Here is a 24,759-nt window from a genome sequence, read left to right on the forward strand (position 1 = left end):
GATCTACAAAATTAACAGCATTTTGAGGATTGCTTTTCATTTGTAAATGACTTGGATGCAGGACTTGAAGGAATACTAATGGAGTTTGCTGATGACACAAAATTGGGAGGAGCTGTTGACAATCTCAAAGGAAGAGAGGCCTTGCAGAGACATCAAGACAAATTAGAGAGCTGGGCAATCACTGACCACATGAAGTTTAACAAGGGCAAGTGCTGGATTTTACACCTGGGCAATCACTGACCACATGAAGTTTAACAAGGGCAAGTGCTGGATTTTACACCTGGGCACAGCAACCCTGGATGTACACACAGACTGGGGAATGAGAGGCTGGAGGGCAGCTCCACAGAGAGGGATCTGCGGATGTGGTCGACAGCAAGTTGAACATGAACCAGCAGTGTGCCCTGGGAGCCAAGAGGGCCAACCATGTCCTGGGGTGCATCAAACACTCTATTGCTAGCCGTTCGAGGGAGGTGATTGTCGCACTCTACTCTGCACTGGTGCAACCTCACCTCGAACACTGTGTGCAGCTGTGGGTGTCACAGTATATTAAGGATATAAAGCTCCTAGAGAGTGTCCAGAGGAGGCCCATGAAGTTGGTGAAGGCTTTAGAGGGGAAACCATATGAGGAGAGGCTGAAGTCACTTTGTTCAGCCTGGAGAAGAGGAGACTGAGGGGACACCTCATTGCAGTCTACAGCTTCCTCACAAGGGGAGGAGAAGGGGCCGGTGCTGATCTCTTCTCTCTGGTGACCAACGATAGGATCCAAGGGAATGGCAGGAAGAAGTGCCAGGGGAGGTTTAGGTTGGGTATTAGGAAAAGGTTCTTCACCCAGAGGATGGTGAAGCACTGGAACAGGCTCCCCAGGGAGGCAGTCACAGCACCAAGCCTGATGCTATCCAAGAAGCACTTGGACAACGCCCTAAGAGACATGGTGTGAATATGGGGTTGTCCTGTGCAGGGACAAGAGTTGGACTCAATGATCCTTGTGGGTCCCTTCCAACTCAGGGCATTCTATGATTCTATAAGATTAGTCTCTAATTTTTCTACCCAACCCACCTGCAGGTCATTGCCCCTATCAAGAAGTGATGTATATTCTGTAGTTGTTCTTACAAGCTGTTGTGACTCAGACACATCACCTAATTACCCACTACAAATTAGCTATTTCTACTATCAGCAAGAGTCAAGGTGCAGCAGCAGCAGCTTTGTAGAAGCCAAATATCTCCCTTGAGAGTCAAATGGGGTTTCTGTTTCTTCTTCTGTCTCTGTGATTGCAGACTAAAGACAGAGAGGACAACAGATAGGTTACTGATTTTTTCTGTTATTCTACTGTTCAATACACAATTCAAATAAGAGAATACATCAGTTGAACTTTTGAACTTTCAGATTAAATATTCTCACTATTTAATGCAATTCTGCAAAGGGAAACAGGAGTGTTGTAAAGTCCATGAACTGATAGTGCTCTGGTAGAATATTTTAAATAAATTTAAAGGTGATGCATGTGTACCATTAAACCAAGGGGAAGTATGACTTGCTAATACCAATGATTTGGTAAAACACTGTATTTTGTTCTTTTTTTTTCCTATGACAGAGAAGTTCAGCTCTTACACTGAGGACATTGTTTTGCCAATAGGGAACAAGCTGTATACATGGAACGAAGAGTATGCTATTAGTCATATTAATGTTTCAACAGCACAATATAATCCACAATTATCTCACTAAAATATAAAAATATCATTAATTACCGTTAACATTGTCATACAGAGACTTCACACTCTCTTGACTCAGTGTTTGACTTACCTTTCCAGTAACTTTCCAGGTGCTAAGGCTAAGATTTCAGATTTTCTCAGGTAGGACAAGGGAGCAGGGGCAGGGTAACAACAAGTTGCCGTCCTCCTGTTAAAGCAAGCTAAAACACGACAGATGCCACAGCCTCTGTCCAGCCAGGACATGAGACCCTGCACTACCAGGCAAATACAGAGCCTGTGGCCTCTTACTAGTAACAACAAAAAAACAACAGAAAGCGTCTGTTTAGGGGATTTGTTTGTTTGTTTGTTCCTGCTCCTCCCTCCCCATCCACACCCCACACTCCACCCCCCACCCCCATTTTTTATTATGCTGCTTTTAAAATTTGGTTTCTTTCATGATGATGTTGTTACTCCTGTATTAGGATACCTAGACAGAACTAAAATAATGTCTGAATTATTTTCTCTGGCTTTTCCATGCATGGAATACTGTTAATAGATCCTTAATCTTTTTTAAGTATGGGACAAATATATCTTTTCCATTTCACAGCTCTTTCAGTATAAGCTGAAATTATCTCAGATACTTGCTCAGTCTTGTAGTGTTCCTATTAACACTAGTTATGTTGATGATATTGTCTTTTCTTTTTGTGATAGTTGTCTAGAAAAAAAAGATATAAACATACTAAAATACTTCAGATGCTTAGTTCTTGTGTCAGCTAAACATTTTATTCTGTATTTGCCAGTGTCTGTGCCCAAAGCATAATTTGTGGAGTTGAATTTACCTGTAAGTAGGAAAACAGAGGTTAGCTGTATAATGGCAAGCTGTGCTGAGTCTTCAGATGTAAGAACTGGTACTGATAACCACAGTAGCAAGGAGGAATTTTTGATGCTTACTCCTACAACCCTCTTATGCCCTGATCCTAATGTTATTCGAATTAGTAAAAATATTTCCGTTGATTATTTACATGGATTTTGGATCAAACAGCTCCAGAACCACTTTCAATTAAACAACAAAAACAGGATACAATCTTGTAGTTGCTGGTACAAAGGTTGCCTAACAAAAAACAGTGCTGCTAAAGACAAGTGATAATGGAGAGTTAAAAACTCCAGCGTGAAGCTTTCAGCTAACAAAGACTCAAAGTATTGAGGTATAAAAAATGCTAAAATGATTATCAAAGTCATCACTTCTGAAGCAGCTTAAATAGTAACTTCCATTTAGCAGTCTTCCAAAATCTGTCTCTCCTAAAGTTTAAAGCTGTTAGGTTCTCATAATGGACAAAGGTTACAGTCACAATCCAATACAACTTGGCTTGCTTGTATTTCTGGGAATTTTGTTTGCTTATTTGTTTTGGTTTGGTTTGTGGGGTTGTTTTGGTGTTTCACACACACACACACACACACACACACATACACACTTAGTAATAGTAACAAAACAATTAATTAAATGAAGCATGGTGAATGGATTTATACAACATACTCAGCACTTTAAATGGTTTGTTAATGAATTTTCACATGGTAGCTGTTGGTTTTCCAAAAAAAAAGTTGAAGGCTGCATTACAACCAGTACAGAAAGAGGTCACTAGTATGATGATCTCTGAAATAAATTGTTTCAGGCTATCCTGTATTTCATACTCACTCTTTTCCTCCATCTCCCATGACCAACCAAATAAAGCATCTTAACATAATTGCACGTTTTCTTGGTTTATCCTAGGGTGTGTTATCTGTCTTTTCCAGTCTCTGCCTCTTTTGTCTACTGTTTATGACCACTGAAGATGAATAGAATGTGTCGGAAAAAGGAAAAAATTCAGCATGAGGGCTGAAAACTGTCACTTAAATGAGCTATTGTCTCTTGGATATCCCTTCTTTCTGGAATAATGATCTACCCTACTCTTTCTTGTAAAAGATGGTGTATTATAAAAAGTAAGCTGTACTGTTAAAATAATCTTTTCCAACAATTACTTGCTTTGCATCCTAAAATGAAAAGAACTAGTGTTTGAAGAGTGCTAGGTCTGCTTTAGTGCTCCCATGTAGCTGCATATACCTGTCAAAACAGAGTTTCAAATCATATCTGCTAATCAGCCAGCTGTGTATAGTTAGAAAGAGAGTATTCAAAACTGACTGAAATAGAGAAAATGTCACTATACCTTGTTTGCCTCACCGATCATTTCTCTGTGTTTAGTTATTAGGAGTCAGATGTGTCCATTGCATTTGAGAAAGAAGTTTAACTTTTTCCTTGCCTTTGAATGAGGAATACATTGCACATTGACAATAAGTCTTACCCAAGATCTCTCCATATTCCAGCAGCAGGGTCTGGGAATAACACAAAGCACTTCTGATACCAGAGGCAGAAGGCACTACCTGCCAACATTCAATTTTACTGCCCTGACCTTTGCTAACCACACTGCTTGCAGTTTTCCCTTTTTCTGTATTGCCTCTATTACCTGTTTTAATATCATTGGGTAAAACACCAGTCTCACACCCAACAGTAGTTGATTGCATTAGGCCTTTAGCTGATGCGAACATTAATCATAGTTTTTAAACAGACCTGGATCTCAGCGTTACTGAAGATCTCTTAATAAAAGTTGCTTAATACTTTACATATTCTGGAGCATAACATAAGTTAGTTTGCTGAGATACCTTGCCATGAATGGGGCTGGCTAAGGCAGTATCTATCTTCTGTGACACTACTAATTTTGCCCTGCCCACCCAAACTATTAGTTTGTGTCATTCTGGTGGTGTTGCCTTTTCTGAATTCCTCCTTTAACCTTGCTGTGTTAGATTTTAAACTTACATTTGCTTTCTGAGGCTCTGATTTTGATAACAGCTTTAGAACTGTGTTTTTTCATTACATTTCTCCTTCTTCCTTTTTCTGTTAGTTCTGATTGCCCAGTAATCCATCTCAGTCAATTTGTCCTCTTCTTAGTCTACACATCTCCCAAAGATGGTTCAGTGGTGTGCAGAAAAGGAAGTGGAAAAACTTGTGAGTTGGGAACTGCACACCTATTTCATTCAATCCCATTTCAAAAAAATGTACCTCCTGTTACACACACACCAGCTGTAAGACATAAATGTAGCACATTAATTTGCTTACCCTGGATTTTGAAAATGCTTGCTGTCTGAAACAAAACACCATTTGCATCCTAAAAGGACACCCTATGTCTGAGTTAGGAGTACTAACTAGCAATGACTTATGAAGTAAAATTAAAGACCTGTTGCACCCATAAAAGTAAAAGCACTATGAAGCAGGCTTTATTACTACCTTTTTTTGAACCCAATCTTAAGTACACAAATGTAGAATAACTGTGTAAGCATTTTTGTACCCAGTGGCACAGTAACAGTTGTCTTGTCACTGTTCGTAGCAGGCCACAGGTATAATGTTAGCTGTGCCCTACACTAATTGTGCAGGGACCAGGTTCCTCCCTGTCAGGCTTGTTACTGACTTTTTATGAGACCATACTAGGTTAATGACAGCTTGAAGTGATGTTACAGTCAATATCATTGATATTACATGTTTAAGGAGTGGACCTAAGACAACCTCATGAAATTCAACAAGGCCAAGTGCAAGGTCCTTGATGTGGGTCAAGAGAGTTCCCAATAGCAATACGGACTGAAAGCAGCCCTTCAGAGAAGGACCTAAGGTACTAGTGGAAGAAAAACTGAGCACTACCTGACAACTAGCACTTGCAGCCCAGAAAGCAAATTGTATCCTGGGCTGCATCAAAAGAAATGTGGCCAGCAGGTCAAGGGAAGTAATTCTGCACCTCTACTCCACTCTTGAGACCCCTCCTGGAGTGCTGCATCCAGCTCTGTGGTCCCCAGTACAAGAAGGATATGGACCTGTCAGGTCATTGAACACCTCTCCTGTGAAGAAAAGCTGTGACAGTTGAGGATGTTCAACCTAGAGAAAAGAGGGCTCCAGGGAGACCTTACTGTGGCCTGTCAATATATATAAAGGGGGCTTGCAAAATAGAAAGAGACTTTTCCCCAGGGCCTCTAGCGACGGTACTTTACATATGTTTATGTACATTTAAACTGAAATATAGTAGATATAAATAGGGTTCTAGAATGAAAGCTTTTATGATAAAGGTGTTGCGACATTGGATGAAGTGGCCAGAGAGGTTGTGGATGCTCCACCATTGAAAGTATTCAAGGTCAGGTTGGATGGGGCTTTGAGTGGCTCAGTCTAGTGAAAGATGCCCCTGTGCATGGTGGGGTGGGGGGGTTAGACCAGATAAACTTTAGAGATCCCTTCCAACCCAAACCATCCTATGATTCTGTGATTATATTATTCTATTATATACAGTTTAATTGGAAGATAGTAGCAAAGATCTTGAAAATATGGGCACGTTTTGAAAACTGTTGACCATACAAAATTCACTGATGATTAATTACACATCATTGAGAAAACATAGCCACAGAAGCAAGAAAAAAAAAGGTGTCTTTTTTTTCCTCTAAGAAAACAATCAGCAACAAGGTGAGGAAGAGAAACAATCAAGCAAGAGGATAAGACACCTGCTGCAGCCTTGGAAAGTAACACCATTCAGGCATCTTGCAGCATATGGTAGCCTCAGACTTGACATCTAACACCATTAATGACCACATCGGTAAACCAGATGATCTCAGTTATGTGGTGTTGTGCACTAGCTGATGTAGAATATGATGTTAAGGACTCGTTTCTGTAGTGATCATGATTAATATTGTGTAAGAACAAATTATTAGTACCAGGTATGTTGTTAATGTGGTAGTCCAGTAAAGTTTAGTTTTAAAGCTTAATACTAGCCTGATTTAACAAATTTACAAATACTCCCACCACAGTGATGTCTAATTTCCTTGCTTTTGTACATGAGCATATATGCATAGTAACACACATATTTAGAAGTAAAACCAAGCCTTTAGAAACAGAAATTTGGTCTCCTCCTAAACTCTGGGTCTCTTTGTCATGCAATGAAAAATGTTTCTTCTCTATACAGAAGCTTTTTTTCTGTTAGAAGCAAACGTGTCTGTTGTATGATATGTAAAATAAAGAGATCAAGAAGAATGGTTTATATGAAGACACATAGGGACAGTGAAACAGAAATGGACAGAGACATCAGTGTTCCAAGTAATGCAGCTACTAGTTTTTGAACAGAAAGTCTTAAGTCTGACACTAGCACTGCGTTTCTTTGCTCACAGTTATTCTGCATTGGAGCAAAGGATTCTGGTTCAGAAGAAAAGGAGAGACAAAGATTTTTGTGCAGCACATGGTTATTGTTATCCACTGAGAACATAAGTCAGAGAACATGAATGTGTAAGGAAGATCATTGGCCTTACTCATGGATAACGGATAGATCAAGCGCCATTATGGTGTGTTGGGCAAGATGTTGGTTTAGAGATATAAACGTGTGTCTGCCTTGTTGATCCTGTATTAATGAGTCCACATGTAAACTGCAGAAAATCAAGCCACATTTTTAACAATTTTCCAGAATTAATTTTGCTTAAGACTGTGAAATGTTATGCACAGGATGGTCCTTTTACTGCAAGAAAATGGAAATTATCCTGATTATTCTAAGAAATCAGTAAGAATATTACTTCAGCAATGATGTAAGACATTTTCAGGTGACTACTGGCACAGTATAACAACCAATAAATAAGAATTTTTTAATGCCTTCTTCAGATGAAAGGCTGTAATGCCGGATGGCAAATTGTGTTCCCTGCACCCTAGGGAACTCTGGCTTGTTTTCTGTGCTTTGTTTTGTTTTGGTTTTTTTGTTTGTTTGGTTGGTTGGTTTTAATACAACTTTAAGATAATACTTTCACACATTTTTCTTACAGCCAAGGTCTCCTTTCTTACATGGTCACATCAGAAACTCCACCAAACCCAAGGATCTTGACTTGAAATTGATGACTTTTCTTGAAGTCCACATTTTAATATGAAATGTGGAGGAACGTTGTGTTTCTAACAAAAATGTGGCAAATTCCAAACCAACTTTAGGAGAAGCTTAAAACCTGACACCTGTTAAATGTTATAGAAATTAGTTTATTGATATTCTGGGCTGTTGAAACTAAAATTTAAGATAGCCATCATGTCAAAGTCTGTATTGGTTTGTATCAGACTGTTCAGATATACAACTTATTGGCAAAGATTGTGGAGCAACAGTAATCAAACAACAAATAACTCAGAATATCTGGGAATTTTAGACCTGGTGAAAGTACTCATTTTTGTTTAACTCATCTTTTTTCCATCACCTATAATAGATTCCAGGAAAATCTGACAACTTTACCTCTACAAAGTCTGTATTAATTCTGGCTTGCATAAACCAGGCTATTCACTTTATTTTAGGTTAAACAAAATAGGCAAGATTTTTTAGCACGGTTCTGTTTGTTTATTTGTTTCTTTTTAAAGTCTATCTGTATCAGCACATTTAATTATAGTCTTGTCATTTCTTCATATTGTAAGTCCCTCTCAGCACCAGAATGTTTTGGGTTTTGGTTTTTTGGTTGTTTGGGTTTTTTTTACTGTCTGGACAGACTATAAAGCAAATATGGGCTTTAACATTAAAGGCCCATTTTGAAGAGTACAGTGAGCCATGGGGCTCACCTTTTGTAAAAATATCTGGGAACTTGCTTCAAGGAGTACCCTATGACATACTATGAAGACTAGGGGTTTAACTTAAAAGAAAAAAAATGCTGATAAAACACAGAATATTTTTTACAGGTCCTTCTTGCAGTAAGCCTGAGTTGTGGTTCCAACTGTTGTAATGCAATTTATCATAGAATAGAATTATGAAATCATAGAATGGTTTGAGTTGGAAGGGACCTTTAAAGGTCATTAGTCCAGCCCTCCTGCAATAAGCAGGGTCATCTTCAGCTAGACCAGGTTACTCAGAGCCCCAGCCAACCTGACTTTGAATGCCTCCAAGGATGGGGCATCTAGAACCTCTCTGGGCATCCTGTTCCAGTGTTTCATGACCCTCATCATTGTAAAAAAGTTCATCCTTAGGGCCAAACTAAATCTACCATCTTTTAGTTTAAAAACATTGCTCCTTGCCCTATTGCTACAGGCCCTACTGAAAAATCTGTCTCCATCTTTCTTATAAGCCCCCTTTAAGTACTGAAATTTTGCAGTCGTATCTCCCTGGAGACTTCTCTTCTTGAGGCTGAATACCCCCAACTCTAACAGCTTTTCTTCACAGGAGAGGTGTTCCAGCCCTATGACCATTTTTGTGGCCCTGCTCTGGACCTGCTCTGACAGGTCCAGGTCTTTCTTATACTGAGGACTCCAGAGCTTGACACAGTACTCCAGGTGGGATCTCATGAGAGTGGAGTAGAGGTGCAGAATTACCTCCCTTGACCCACTGTCCACACTTTTTTTCATGCAGCCAGGAATACTATTGGCCTTCTGGGCTGTAACCACACATTGCTGGATCATGTCCAGCTTTTCATCCACTAGTATCCCCCAAGTTCTCTGTATGGCTGCTCTCAATCTCTTCACCCCCCAGCCTGTATTGATACTGGAAGTTGCCCTGACCCACATACAGGACCTTGGCCTTGCTGAACCTCACAAGGTTCACATGGGCCCACTTCTCAAACTTGTCAAGATCCCTCTGAACGTCATTCTGTCCCTCAGGCATGTCAACCGCACCACTCAGCCTGGTGTCATCTGCAGACTTGCTGAGGATACATTCAATCACATTATGTCATTGATGAAGATATTAAACAGTTTTGGTCCCTATATGGACCCTTGAGGGACACCACTCGTCACCGGTCTCCATCTGGACATAGAGCCATTGATCACTACCCTCTGGATACAACCATCCAGACAGTTCCTCATCTACCCAGCAGTCCATCCATCGAATCAATATCTCTCCAATTTAGAGAAAAAGATGTTGTGAGGGACCATGTCAAAGGCCTTACAGAAGTCCAGATAGATGACAAATGTAGCTCTTTCCTTGTCCACCCATGTAGCCACTTCATCACAGAAGGCCATTAGGTTGATCATGTAAGACTTGCCCCTAATGAAGCATGCTGGTTTTCTTGACGCACCTCCCTGTCCTCCATGTGAATTAGCATAGCTTCTGGGATGATCTGTTCCATTATCTTCCCAGGCACAGAGGTGAGGCTGACAGGACAATAGTTCCCAGGGTCCTTCTTTCTACCATTTTTAAAAATGGGTGCAATGTTTTCCTTTTACCAGTCACTGGGGAGTTGACCTGACTGCCATGACTTTTCAAATATCATGGAGAGTGACTTGGCAACTACACCAACCATTTCCCTTAGAACACTGGGGTGCATCTCATCAGGTCCCATAGACTTATGCATGTTGAGGTTCCTCAAGTGGTCATGAACCTAATCTTCTCTTACAGTAGGAGGGACTTTGCTCCCCCAGTCCTGGCCTTGAGGTCCATCCACTCAGAAGGTGTGGGAAGAGAGATTACCAGTGAAGACTGCAGAAAAAATGTTGTTAAGTACCTCAGCCTTCTCCTCATCTGTTGTAACCAGTTTGGCGGTTTTCTTCTTCAGTGGGGTACACTTTCTTTGACCTTCCTTTTCTGGCTGACACAGTTGTAGAAGCCCTTATTATTCTTTGTAGCACTTGCTATGTTCATCTCCACCTGCACCTTGGCCTTCCTGACTTCTTACCTACAATACCAGACAACATCCCTATAATCTTCCCAGGACATCTGTCCCTGCTTCCACTGCCTGTGCATTGCCTTCTTGCCCTTTAGTTTGACCAGCAGGTCTTCACTCATCCATGCTAATCCCTTGCCTTCCTTTCCTTATTTCTTGCACCTGGGGATCAAGAGCTCTTGTGTTCTATGGAAAGCATCTTTAAAGATCTGCCAGCTCTGTTCTGCTCCCTTGACCCTGAGGGCAGTTTCCCAGGGGGTCCTATTGACTAACTCCTTGAGGAGCTGGAATTTTGCTTTCTAAAATTCAGGGTCCTGACTGTACTCTTTACCTGTCCCATTTCCCTCAGGTCTGCAAACTCCACCAGTGCATGATCCCTGCAGCCCAGGCTGCCTCCAATCTTGGCATCACTGGTTAGCTCACTTACATTGTTATTCACAGATAATAATTTTTGTTCACAAAAAAGAAATGACTCAGATTTAATGAATGATTTAATGAGAGGGATCCACATACACAGATTTGGAATTTGGATTATTACATAGAAGGCAGTAGTATAGAAAGAGAAGCAGATAAACTTATGCTAGAGATGCCATTCTCAGTTTTCTAAATTTTGGTTTACATGTTATCTGTTTGCCTTAAAATTATAGTTAGTATAAGAATTATTCCATGTTTAAACAATCAGTAGAAAAGTTATGACTGTTTATGTTCCTTTTTTGTTTATGTCAGGATTTTGACAAAAAGCTGGGAGAAAGAAATTTTCTTATGCTGTATTTCTCTTATGATTATGAGGCATTCAGCACTTGAGAATGCAGAGACGGTCAAAGACTCAGCTCTCTTAGGACTTACATGGTTATCATTAGATATCCTTACCCATGTAAAATATATAATTTTCCCCACGACTTCACAATTCAGAGCTGGCAAGTGCCTGATTAAAAAAAAAACCAGCAGTCCAGTAGATCACTGTAGGAAAAATGTCCAGTTTCTTAATTATTTGTAGAAAGCAAATGCCAAACACTCACAAGCACAGCTGAAAGAAATCAATTTTCTATCAAAACAATGAACCACCTGTCTTTTCCAAGTCATTCACACATATCTGTCTGATTTGTGGGATATGGCACTTTAAAACAACAAAGCTGAAGTGAGGCTTATTACAGAGTGACAGGATTTTCAGTAGTATAATGAAATTTCAATAACCTTGTGATCCTGATCTGATTTGATTGTATTTTTAGAAAATATTCTTTAAATAATATCATAATGTCACATCCTTAAATCTATATAATTAGCTATCTAAATAACTTCTGCAGTATTTATGATTTGTAGGGTTTTTTCCTCTTCAGGTAAGGATGCTTAAAATATATACATATACCTGAGAAGATATCTATTGTCTATCCCCACCCCCTACACCCCCACCTTTTACTTTGTGTTCAAATAAAAATGATGAAAAAGGGGAGAGGTCAGTAGAAAAGCCAACACCACATTCAGAGTTTTCATGGGATCAGGGGTAAAACTACTAGGGAATGTTTTTTAAATCTGTGTAAATTAAAGTTATTTACTGTCTGTAACTTGTTTTTTAAACCCAAATTCTCTTCTTGACTTGTACAAATTTTCTGTATAGTATAGAGCACTGAGGTTCACAAATCCACTTCTCCCTCGTTTTCTTTACAGTTGTTCATATACTGAATTAATTTTTCAACAAATGTTGTCATTATACATCTTAAAAATATGACCATAATCAAAAAGTAGTAGAAGTATATTACATACAGAAAGATTAGATGATTTGCCTTTTGATCAGTGAAATAATGAGCAACAGAAGCTGTTAATGTTTCATCATTTACAATATTTAAAACTGGTATATGTAAAATTGCAGAGTAAGTGCAAAGTGGAATATTCCTTCTCTGACAAACAGATGGAATGGGTAATCAAAATTGTCTCTTTTTTAGTTGCAAACTTTTTTTTTTAAATGACTCTGTTTTGGTTATTGTCACAGCTGTTAACAGCTGACTCAGAGCTGTTACAAATCCTTAACACTGATTTAGCCAAATGGTAGACATTCATATGATATTAGTTTTTAAATTCCAGCACAATATAGTAGACATCTTTTTCTTCATCCCTTACTTCCATTACTGCTTTCCCTATCCTTTGTTCTCAATAATTCTACTTCAAGAAAAACAAGAGAACTGGCATTTTCAGGTATACATTAAAATGTCTTTGAACTTAGATGCTTTCTTTTCCAACTTGCATAGTTTTAATGAACATTAAAGTTTTCACTTACATATTTATATAACTTATTCTCCATGAGTAATCTTAGTAGTTGTCATAATCGTACTTATAATGGCTTTTAAATTAATACGGTATTTATCATAAAAACATCTTTATTTATAAGATGGTAAGAAATAATTGCCTTTTACTTCTTTTAAATGGGTTCATAATTAACATTTCTAATTTTAATATTGAAATTAATACATCAATATAAATGTAAAATGTGATTAATTAATACCTGAAATAGTAAAAAAATATTTTCACCTCCATGCTTCTATAAGATGTTAAGATTTTCTGAACAACAAAAGAAACCCACAGATTTTTTGTTGTTCATAGTGTTCTGTGACTTTGTGGACTATAAAATTCTTGTGGAAAATAAAAAATGATAACCCCCTCTCCCAAGAGCAAAAACTAAAACAAAAACATGGATGTTTTCAGTCTGTTCTAAAAACATGGAAGGCTCAGTTTGCACAGCATATGATTTTAACACTTTGTAAATAAACCAAAATTTAACCATTATTTAAATACAAATGACTTTACTAGAACTCAAATTTATAAAGGTAATAACCAACAGAGTAGGCAGCTATTTTATACTGTTTACTGTACATCCAGAAAGCTCAGTGAAATGGATATTATAAGATTATGACCTTTGGTTTAACCTTCAAGTGTACTTAGACTCCTATGTTATTCCACTAGTGTGAATAGTAACTCTTCAGCTATTGGAAATAATTTTCAAGACAGACCTATGGTGACTTTTGAGTATGTTGCAAATAGTAGTCCAAATTCTGTTATAATTAGCAGGCAATATTTCCATTCATATCAACAATAGCTTTACCTTAGTGAGTCACAATTCTTCAAAAACTTCATGCAGTTAACAATCAAGCTAAAAAACTTTCAAATAAAAACTTCACATGAAGTTTTATAGCTTTTGTTTTTTGCCAGCAAACACAATTTCTTCACTTCTAACACATTTAATATCTCCAATTCTGTATTTAAAAAAACTATGTGACAATGCATACAGAATAATTGGTCATATGCATACTTGTCTTATAACATGGCAGGGTCACAAAAGTAAAATAAGCTGGGGGAAATAAAAGTATCTTGTTATATATGGGGAAAAAAAGAATAAAGTTTACGAAATTATCTTATTCTTAGAACCTGAAGAAGAACTTTGCCAAATTTATTCTCGGTGTGAACTGAAAATATCATATATTCATTATCAAAATTTATAATTTTATAAATTATATATGTCTAGCCAAGCAAATGACGTTTTGCTGTAATCACTTGCAAGTGCAATGCTCAGTATACATAACGGAGCCTTTAACAGATTTTTTTTTTTATGTATTGATTCTATAGATATTTAGCTAACAGGAATGGTTTGTACAGGCATGTCTTGAACAAGCTGAAATATACTCCTTAACAGAAAGCATACTATCTGCTTTCACTTCACTGGGACTTGATATCTGTTACAATTAGAAAGACCTCTTGTAGTAAAATTCAGAAACCTCACCAGATCAGAGTCTAAAGGAGTATTCAGTGTTAACAGAGCAGTCATTTTTGTGTAGGGTCCTCATGTTTCTTTTCTTAATAAGGTTCATTATACTACAAAAGCAAGATCTCTTGACCTGCTTGTAAATTGGCATAGTTGCATTCAGTCCCTAAGCAGTGTGTGTCAACCTCCAATGCCATTAATTTTAAGTCAAGAATGGGTGTCTTTCCAAAAGATGCAGACTTTATTATAGATCTAGAGGAGTAATATCTAGTTGAAATGTTGCAAGTTATAGCAAAAAGAGTCTCCATAACATTCCCTATGAGTATATTTTTTTTTTGCAAGTTCTGCTCTCAGAACTGGTTTGGAGCAACCAAAATTATGCTTACATACCAGTGTGCCTGGAGTTCTACTTTTGTTTGACTGAAATAAGGGTTAATATTTCAATATAAGGGTCACTAGTAGTCTCAAAAGTAAATTGTTTGGGTTGCCGTAAGGGATGACTGGTAGAAAGGAAAGGTTTAAGTACACTTTTTGCTAGCTAATTATTTGACTTCGCTAATCCACACTATTACCAACTATTGATTCCCCCCCTACCCAGGCCTCAATACTACAAAGTGGATTTTTATGCCATGCAACAAATTGTCCGATACTAAGGGCTGTAGGTGTGGACTGGATCTGAACTGGTAGACCAAAGCTAACACACCCCATTTCTCCTAGACATACCAACATAAACTCAGTAACAATTCCTTCACAACTTCCCTGATATTGCAGCAAGCTGCTGTCAGCAATACATTAAGCTTCAGGACCCTTGAAAAGCTTAATCACTATTCAGCAGTACAGTAGGAAATACTTTAGAAAAACATGATGGCAAAATATCGAAAGACATCAAGGATTTTTCATATCTAAGGAGGCCAAGAGTGTCTGAAAGAAAGCAAATTATTTCAACTAGTTTAACGTATGGTCTTTGAGTGGTATACAACAACCAGACACAGGACGTCCTTTTGCTTTCATCTTAAATTCTTGTATTTTACTGCTGAACCAATAAAGTGGTATACCTTGCAATGATGCTATCTAGGGTGAAGCAACTCCAAAATGAAAAACTTGAAATAATGTAGTTTCTAATTTTATTTTTTAAAGAGCTGTATGATGAATATTCTTATTTTACTTGAAATTTTAGAAATAATTTTCCTCAAATTTTATAATTCTGTGGAAGCTGACTAATGAATATCTCTTTAATGAACAACTTAATGCAGAAAAATACCCAAACTTTCAACTGAATTGAAACCTTAAACTTTCTGTCAAACTTTTCAGATCACTTAATAAATAAGTAATAAATTAAAAAATCCACACAACTCTGCACATCAGTTCAGTCTAATGACCAATGAGCCAAAGCTGTTTCACAGAGGCTGATCTTTAGTCCAGTTTTTACACAGTGAAAAGGTAAGATAAACAACTCAGTGAACTGAAACAAGTTAAATTCTACAAATTTGTGTTAGAAAGGTTAGCCTACGGAATTTGATTGTCCTCTTCGTAATATCCTAGATGACGAGATGTTCAATATGAAATTTTAATCTGAGTTTTGTATGACCTCTTCAAAAAAAGGTTGCAGAGGGAATAAACAAAACCTTTCTATGTGTATTCTACTACCTGAATGTGTGCAACCTGCACCTTTAGTTCTGAAATTACAGATTTAATTTTAATAGCTTGAGAATATATCTAGTTCTAAATACTTTTGTCTGAAGAATTACTAGATCAGATTGTGAGTACACAGTATTGCAAACATAAGAACAAGATTTCAGTCCTTGGTTACAAAAGTGAAAGATGTACAGAGCAAGATGTGAGCAGTTAAGGAATTTGTTGTCACGTTGGTTTCTCAGTCAAGCCAATTTTGTAAAAAGAAGATCGTTTTTGAAAAGTAGAAATTAATTCTAGGCTGGCAGGTAATGGTTCTTCCTTGTTACCACATCTATTCCAGGATGATGGAATCTGGCGCTAAAGTAAGTTTTTCTTATGCTATGCTAAGCATCCTTGTCACTGATTTCCTATTCACTGGCTGTTAGTCTGTAAAGACTCAGTATTTCCTACGATTTGGTAAAAGATCAACTAAATAAGAAGCCACAGTTCTTGTGTCCATCACATGCATTCTACTTTTCTCAACTTCATGAGGATTTCTTCCAGAAATTACTATTGATGGAACCACTTGATGGTGGGTTTGGGTGCAAAGGACTAAAACTCCTGAGATAAAATCCTTGGCTTGAGGAATAAAATAAAGAAGTTAAAAGTGTACCAGAAATATGGATTTACATTTACTCTGTAATGGATCTCAAGGTTTAGTTCTATATGGATTTTTATTAGCTATCTTGTGGCTGCATCTTTCTGGAATTCAGTGTTGAGTAGTTAATACATTTTATTGCTATGTAGGAGATAAATCTAAGGTAGAAAAATATGTTTCACTTCAGTTGCTACTATATCACCAAGTGACAGAATTCGTGCCATCACAGCACTTATCATGCAAAGGTCTGGATATGCCTGAGAAAAGGAAGTGCAGCTGCCTTCTGGACTGTGCTATAGATTTTGGGTTTAGTCAATGTGTTTTGCTCACCTACCTCTCCACCACACTTGTTGTCTGGCGAGCTGCCCCAGAGGATCAGGTAGGTAGTTCAAGCACTTAACTGACCAGTCAGAACACACGTGTATCTGTCACTGTCCCTTCTGAAGAGTTTACAGCCATCCATTGCAGCACTCCAGTTGTGTGAGTCATTCCATCATGTTTCTGTGACGGCAACTAATATCATAGTTTTCCTGTTGCACAATGGCTTCCAGCTCCTGTTTGCTGCCCATGTTGTGTGCATTGGTGTAGATTCACTTCATTTGGGCTATCAATCCCACCAACATTTTGAAGGGAGAAACCCTAATTCCTATGTGACCATTCTCAGTTGCTTCTGTGGTTTCTAACACATCCATAACCCTTGCATCTTTGCTGCCACAGGGATCTCCATCCCCTATCTCCAAAATTCTGCTGGTGACACCAGGCTTGGAAACAGGTATTGATCTGCTGGCTCTTCCTGCTTCTTCCTTCATTATTCCCTGCAACTGGAAGGATAGAGGAGAACACTACTTGTGGTCCTGATCCACTACAAGTCATCCCAAGGTCCTGAAGCCTTGTGTTCGTGCTCTCCCCTGACTTATGTCTAAGGCCAGATGGATGGCCTTTATTTCGCTAATTGACTCAATTCTCCTTCATCATTTTCTCTGACTTGCCATATAGGACTCCATACAGCAGCCTTCCATCTCCAGTGCTTTCCCACAAGGCGACAGGACCCATCAGTGAACAGGGCATACTGCTTCTCTTTCTGGCAGTATGTTATACAGTGGGGCTTATTCAGCACATGTCACCTCCTCCTCTGGTGATATTCCAAAATCTTTGCCTTCTGGCCAGTCCGTTATCACCTCCAAGATTGCTGAGCGACTGGGGTTTCCTACTTGAGCCCATTGGGTGATCAGTACAGCCCATTTACTCCACATAGCATCAGTTGCGTGATGTGTAGAGGGGACTGTCCATTTGAATGTCCAGCCCAACACCACCAGTTGGGGTGACAGGAGCAGCTGTGATTCAGCACCAACAACTTCTAAAGCAGCTTAGATCCCTTCATATGCTGCCAATATCTCTTTTTCAGCTGGAGCATAGCAGACTTTGGACCCTCTGTGTCCATGACTCCAAAACCCTAGGGGTCGACCTAGAGTCTCCCCTGGCACTTTCTGCCAGAGGCTCCAGGTAGGGCCATTCTCCCCAGCTGTGGTGCAGAGCACATTCTTTACACCTTGTCCTGCCTGGACTGGCCCAAGGGCTACTGCATGAACTATGTCCTGTTTAATCTGTTCAAAGCTTGCTGTTGCTCAGGGCCCCATTTGAAACCATTCTTCTTCCAGATCGCTTGATAGAGAGGACTCACCATCAGACTATAATCTGGAATATGCATTCTCCAAAAACCCACAACACCCAAGAAAACTTGAGTTTCCTTTTTGCTAGTTGGTGGAGACGTGGCTGTTACTTTGTTCATCACGTCCACTAGGATCTTACAACATTCCATCTTGCCATTTTATTCCTAAAGACTGGATCTCCTGTGTGGTCCATTAACTTTACTTAATCTTATAGCAAAAACCAGGCTTCAGAAGGATTTGGACTATTTTCTTCCCTTTCTGAAAGACAACTTCAGCTGTGTTGCCCCACATGATGATGTCATCAACATATTGTAGGTGTTAGGGAGTTCCACCTTTTTCCACACTACTATGGACCAGTCCATGGCAAATGGTAGGGCTGTGTTTCCACCTCTGGGGCAGTTGATTCCAGGTGTACTGGACACCCCTCCAAGTAAAAGCAAACTGTGGCCTGCACTCTGCTACCAAAAGGATGGAGAAAAATACATTAACAATACCAGTTGTCGCATACCACTTGGCTGCCTTTGACTCCAGTTTGTATTGAAGTTCTATCATGTCCGGCACTGCAGCACTCAGTGGCAGAGTGACTTCATTAAGGCCACAATAGTCTTCTGTTAGCCTCCACTCTCCATTTGACTTCTGCGCTGGCTATATGGGACTATTTAAAGGTGAGCGAGTCTTGCTGATCACTCTCCAGTCGACTGGAGGACCCATGGATGGGAATCAGGGAGTCTCAGTTGGTGTGATACTACCACTGGTGCACTGTTGTGGTGGCAATCGGCGCCTGTTGTTCTTTGACCTTCAGCAACCCCACAACAGAAGGGTCCTTCAAGAGACCAGGCAAGGTAGAGAGCTATTTAATTTCCTCCATCTACAAGGCAGCTACACCAAAAGCCCACCTATACCCTTTGGGTCCTTGAAATATCCCCTCCTGAGGTAGTCTATCCCAAGGATGCACGGAGCCTCTGGGCCAGTCACAATGGGGTGCTTTTGCCACTCATTCCCGGTTAGGCTCACTTTGGTTTCCAATAGTTAGCTCTTGGGATCCCCCTGTCAATCTGGCAATACTGATGGGTTCTGCCCAGATATATATAGCTTGATGGCATTAGGGTGCACTGTGCACCTGTGTTCACTAAAGCTTTATACTCCTGTGGGTCAGATGTGCCAGGCCATTGGGTTCACACAGTTCAGTAAGCCCGGTTACCCCTTTCCTCTGCCTGTCTGGAGGCAGGGACCCTCTAGTCCCGATCATGGCATTTGCAACCCACTTCCTGTAAATGTGAATCAAGAGTCTCTCTATTAAGCTCAGAAGTAAACTCAGCACTTCTACTCCTCTGTCTGGGGAAACTGGAAATTCACTGGAAACTCACTGGAAACTGGAGCAGCAACTTTCCTGGAAGAACCACCCTGAGTGACTGGTTTTCCTTGCAACTCATGCCTCTAGGGTCGAGGTAGATTTTCCATCCCACTTCCTCCTGTCCTCTCCGTGGTCATGCAGTTAAAACCATAGGGTGAACCATGGTGTGTATCTGCTTTCTTGAGCAAAGGCACGCTTAGTCTTAACGGCTGAGATACTGGTCCATACTGGTGGGGAGTGCTGCTGGAACTCCTGGGACAGTTTCTCCACAGCCAAGGTGAGGGAGGAAGAGAAATTTGCTTTGTAATCCCAGAGTTTATCAATCATCTCCGCCACCATTGGTGCCTCGTCACCTCTCCAGGACATTACTGCCAATGAGTTTCCATGCATCCATGATGCGCTCTGTACAATCTTCTGCCACATGGGTTGTGTGCACTGGGCTTCATCTCACTCTTTGGATGACTGTTTCGTCCAGGACCCCATAAACCACCTCAAGCACGGCTAGTTCACTCAGGTACTGGATATCTTTCTCCGTGGTTGTCCATTTTCCTAGGCAAAATGTAACATCTTCTTTAAAGGGACACCTTTCCTTCACTCCAGACAGGAGTTGTGTCCAGAGGCTGAGGGCTTGTGTGCCTTTTCCAATTGCTTTGTCAGTGCCCCCTTCCTCAGAAAGGGGTCCCAGTTGTTTGGCCTCCTTCCCCTGTAATTCCAGGCTACTGGCCCCATTATCCCAGCGTCGGAGCAAACAGGTGACAATGGACTCACCTGAATGACATCTGAAATCTTTTTGTATATCCTGCAACTCTCTTAAGGATAGGGATCGGGTGGTCTCCGATTCTTGTACAAGTTCTTCCTCTTCCTCCTCCTTTCCTCATGATGACCCTGCTCTTCCATCTTCTCTTTCCAAATGAGTTGTCTTTCTCTTCCAAGATTTCTTCTTGTGTATAGTGGTGACTGATACTGGCATGGTTTGATCCTTTGATTCAGCTGCAACGCTTGTCACTGGGTTTGGAGTAGCCACACGGTCTGTCGTCTGGTTTTGAGTTGCCTCAGTGCTTGTCGCTTTCCTTGTCTTCGTCTTTTTAGATCCAGAGGCTTCCTCTTACCCTTGGGGGTACTGAATAGTGTTAAACAGGGCTCAATAGGCATGGGCCAGGCCCAAGCACATTGCAGTAATTTGTATCTCTCTGTCACTGCCTGGGTGACAACATACTTCCTCCAAATATTCTACTAATTTTTCAGGATTTTGCACTTGTTCAGGGGTCCAAAAACATTGGCGTCCCAAAGTCCCAAAACATTGGCGGTGCCCACCTTCTTAGGCATTTGCCCATACTATTCCACATACCCTGCCACCCATAGCTATCGAGCCTTGGGGCAGACCTCTGGATGATATACTTAAATTGCTTATTAACCTTAGACAGAACTAAAACTGTCTGCCAAAGCAATACCAACAGATGTATCTTAACTACCCAAGGATGTTCAATATACTGAAAAGTTGTTATAATGAAGGAGGAGACATTACATAAGATGGAAGCTAAGGTGCCATTCTATATTTTCTCTATAAAAAATCTCTCAGAGGAGGAGGTATAATTGCTAATTGTCTCCATGAGGTGGTACCCGAAGTACAGTAACAACTTCCATGCAAGACCCAAATAACCGATAATGCTAAGGCCAGTGTTTTAATAACAAATCTCTCAGGCAAAACATCTCTAATCACTGCAGAGCACAGCAAACTACAAAAACCAACGGCAATTTTTAACGTGTACTTCAAAATTAGCATGGTGAGATTAGACAAACTAATATCAAGAGTAGATGAGTCAGTGCTGTGACCAGCAACAGTTACTATCTCAAACCATTTGTGCCCAATGTTGAGTGCTAAAAAGGACTGGTGTGTTTCAGCCCCAGTCAACAACTAAACACCACACAGCTGCTCGCAATCAGAAGAGCAAAAGGAAAAAAATAAAACTTGTGGGTTGAGATAAGAACAGTTTAATAATTAAAATAAAATAATAATAATATTGATTATGATAATAATAACAATAATGATAATAAAAAGGGAAAGGGAAAAAGAAAAAACAACCAAAACCACAAACAATACAACCACTCACCACTCACTGACCGATGCTGCTGGTCCCTGAGCTGCAATTACTGCCTCCCTTCCCTTTCCAGCTCCTCCCAGTGAACATACTGGGCATGACGTTACATGATAAAGAATACCCCTTTGGCCAGCTTGAATCTGCTCTCTTCGCTCTGTCCCCTCCCCTCCCGGCTTCTTGTGCACCTGGCAGAGCATGGGAAGCTGGAAAAGTCCTTCGCTAGTACAAGCGCTACCCAGCAACAACCAAACATTAGTGTGTTATCTCAACATTGTTTTCATACTATGTCCAAAGCACAGCACTATGGCAGCTGCAGTGAAGAAAATTAATTCTACCCCAGCTAAAACCATGATAATTGCCCTTGGAATTCTGTTGCAACTTCATAACTGCCTACTGGAAAAATCAATAATGGATAGTCATCTAAGTGCTGTAGCAGGGTAGGAGGTTTTCTCTTCACTCTTTAACCCAAGCCCCAGGGAGGCAGAAGACTTCCCTAAGACCTGGGTCAGGCTGGCATATTGGGTCTTCTGTTCCCTTCAGAAGGGTGTCTCCTATGAAAATGACACATCTTTTTTTCTTTATGGAAACAATTTTGATGCAGGACATTGGCTGACTTAACCTCCAAGATAGATGAACCATTGTCCTTGCTAGTTGTTTGGCTCCACTTGCAGAGCCTCATATCTATTATGCAAGGGCATCGGGAAAGGTGAGGTAGCCACAGAAGAGGCACACCTGCTGCGCCAGGCAGGAACTTGTTGCCATTGCCCTCTATCCCTTAAGTCACTGTGTTCAGCCAAGCGGAGAGAGGACAGGGAATCCTTCTTATCACATGTCCTGTCAGCCTTTTGGGCCTGTCTCAGGGAATGTAGGGTGCAGTTCCAGTAGTTCTAGATAACTATAATTTATATTTATATATATTTATGTATATATAGGACATATATAATATATATGTCTATATATATTTATATAATATATATACCTAGATCAGACGCAGCTCTCCCTGATACTCCTCAATCTACTCACCTCTTCCCAGTGCTCTGTCACTAAGCAGAGTTCCTCCACCTGGGCGCACCTCCCACAGGGTGCTCACTACTGCCATCTGACCCCAGCATAAGAGCAGGGCACACCCTGCACCCAGACACCTCAGTGGCAGCATGTTCCTGCTGGAGCTCTGCTTCTGAAGCTGCATCAGTTGTGGTGGGTGCAGATATTAAACAGGCTGTGACTTTCTACTGGGTGTATATCATTGCTCCCTCGTCGAGCTGGCAGAACTTCAGCACCATTGCTGCACACCCTTTGCGCATACTGCCATGCAAACATCCACATCATGCCCTTGCTGACATGCTGTTTACCTACACTGTTCGTGGTGCTCCTGGTTGCCAGGGCTTCCTGAGGGCTTCTTTTATATAGGGCAGGGGGAGGGGCTTGGGTGACACTGCTCCCTGCCCAGGTCTTGTCAGCCACTGTTGTGCAAGATGTGGGCTCCTGGTGGGTCTCTTGGCTCCTGCTGAGGCTCCCCCCAGCTCAGAAAACCCCACTGTACACCACACTAGAGCACTCCCCTGCAGATTGTGCCAGCACCGGTGCTGCTTGCTTCAGTGACTAGTTATGCTATGGAGCAGGAGAGGTATTTCTGTGAACTGGATGATTAGCAGAAACCTACTTCCCAAACAAAATTTTATCACAGGAGGTAGTAGTGAATGGATGTGTGTGCTGAAGGAGGAAAAGGGCTAATTATGTTCTGGTAGCGTAAGTGGAGTTCTGAAGGGTTTTCCCCATCCTGTATTTTTGTAGTATAACGAACAGTACGTCAGACTGGATAGTTTGCACTTGTGACAAAGCCTTGAGTTATGGAGTGTGCAGAGGAGTTGATAGGCAGTATTGGCTCAATATAACACTACCCCAGAAGTCATTTACTGCACCAGCACATAGATTTCTGCTGGTCATGGTTTGACTACCCAACATAAAGTGGCTGGAAATCTCTTTCTCTTTACCCTGGGAGCCATTAGATTATTGGCAATGCATATTTCCCTGACAATGTTTCCCCTACATGCTGTATTAAGATTCTGGAGACTTCAAGAATTTCTTCTCTAATACTTAAAATATAAATGAGGTAAAGGCAAAAGTGCCAGCTGGTTCTGCACTGTGTTTGCAGTGTGCAGTCTTGCTAACCCAAGACATAACTGGAGGGCAAAAGGAAGGAAATGTCCCTTCTCCTTCTTTGCAGATCTATAGTAAGGTTACTGTGGACTGTGAAGAGGAAATGAAGAAAAGTATAAAGTCTGACTTTGTCATTTAGGTGTGAATGTGACTAGAGGGCATAAAGCTGCAAATGCCATCCCTGTCGGCAGCTGAAAGAAAAGTACAAAACACTGACATCACAAAATCCCAAAGGGAGAAATTTTAGGCCCTTGATGCTGCAAAACACTGTCTGCCTTAGCTTTTATTTTACCAGAGACCTAGTCTATTTGGGGCATCTTTTATTTCTGAAAGATGTTACCTTTCTGTGCCCCTCTTTTTACAGTGTCTTATTTGCAAAAAAAGCTACCACTCCAGAGTAAATTTAATTTATCTTTCCACATTTTCTCCCTCAATGATCACAATTCATTTTATTAATAGTAAAATTCCAGTTCACAGTATGCCAGCATGACTGTTTTTCAGAACGGTTGCCTTTCTTAGAGAAAGGAGGAGAGATTGGGGAAAAAAGGGGGAGGAGAGAGAGGAAAAGAAAACAATCTAGATGCAATTATGAGTGACCTTGCAATACTGAACTGGCATACTCTACAGAATCAATAGCCAGACAAGTTTCTGTGGCAGATCCAATAAAAGGAAAAAGCACTGGTGTGGGGAGGAAGCCAAGTAGATTAGAAAAAAAGAGATCATCGTACTACTATTTCTTTGAAGGTGACAATTCTCTGATACAAGTTTTGAGGCAGAAATTTGATTCACACAAAAAGTGACAGCTGTTGTGGCTTTGGCCAATTAAATGATGAAAAAATGTAATAATTTTATGCTCTGTCTGGTATAAAACCAGGTACTTGAACACCAGTCAGCTAGGTGAAAACAGTGATGAGTGTATAATTTGTTGCTGCAGATCCAGAATTTCCTTCCTTCCTTCCTTCCTTCCTTCCTTCCTTCCTTCCTTCCTTCCTTCCTTCCTTCCTTCCTTCCTTCCTTCCTTCCTTCCTTCCTTCCTTCCTTCCTTCCTTCCTTCCTTCCTTCCTTCCTTCCTCCTTCCTTCTTCTTTCTTCCTTCCTTTCTTCT

This window comes from Phalacrocorax aristotelis, chromosome Z (genome assembly GCF_949628215.1).
Source record: "Phalacrocorax aristotelis chromosome Z, bGulAri2.1, whole genome shotgun sequence".
Lineage (NCBI taxonomy): Eukaryota > Metazoa > Chordata > Aves > Suliformes > Phalacrocoracidae > Phalacrocorax > Phalacrocorax aristotelis.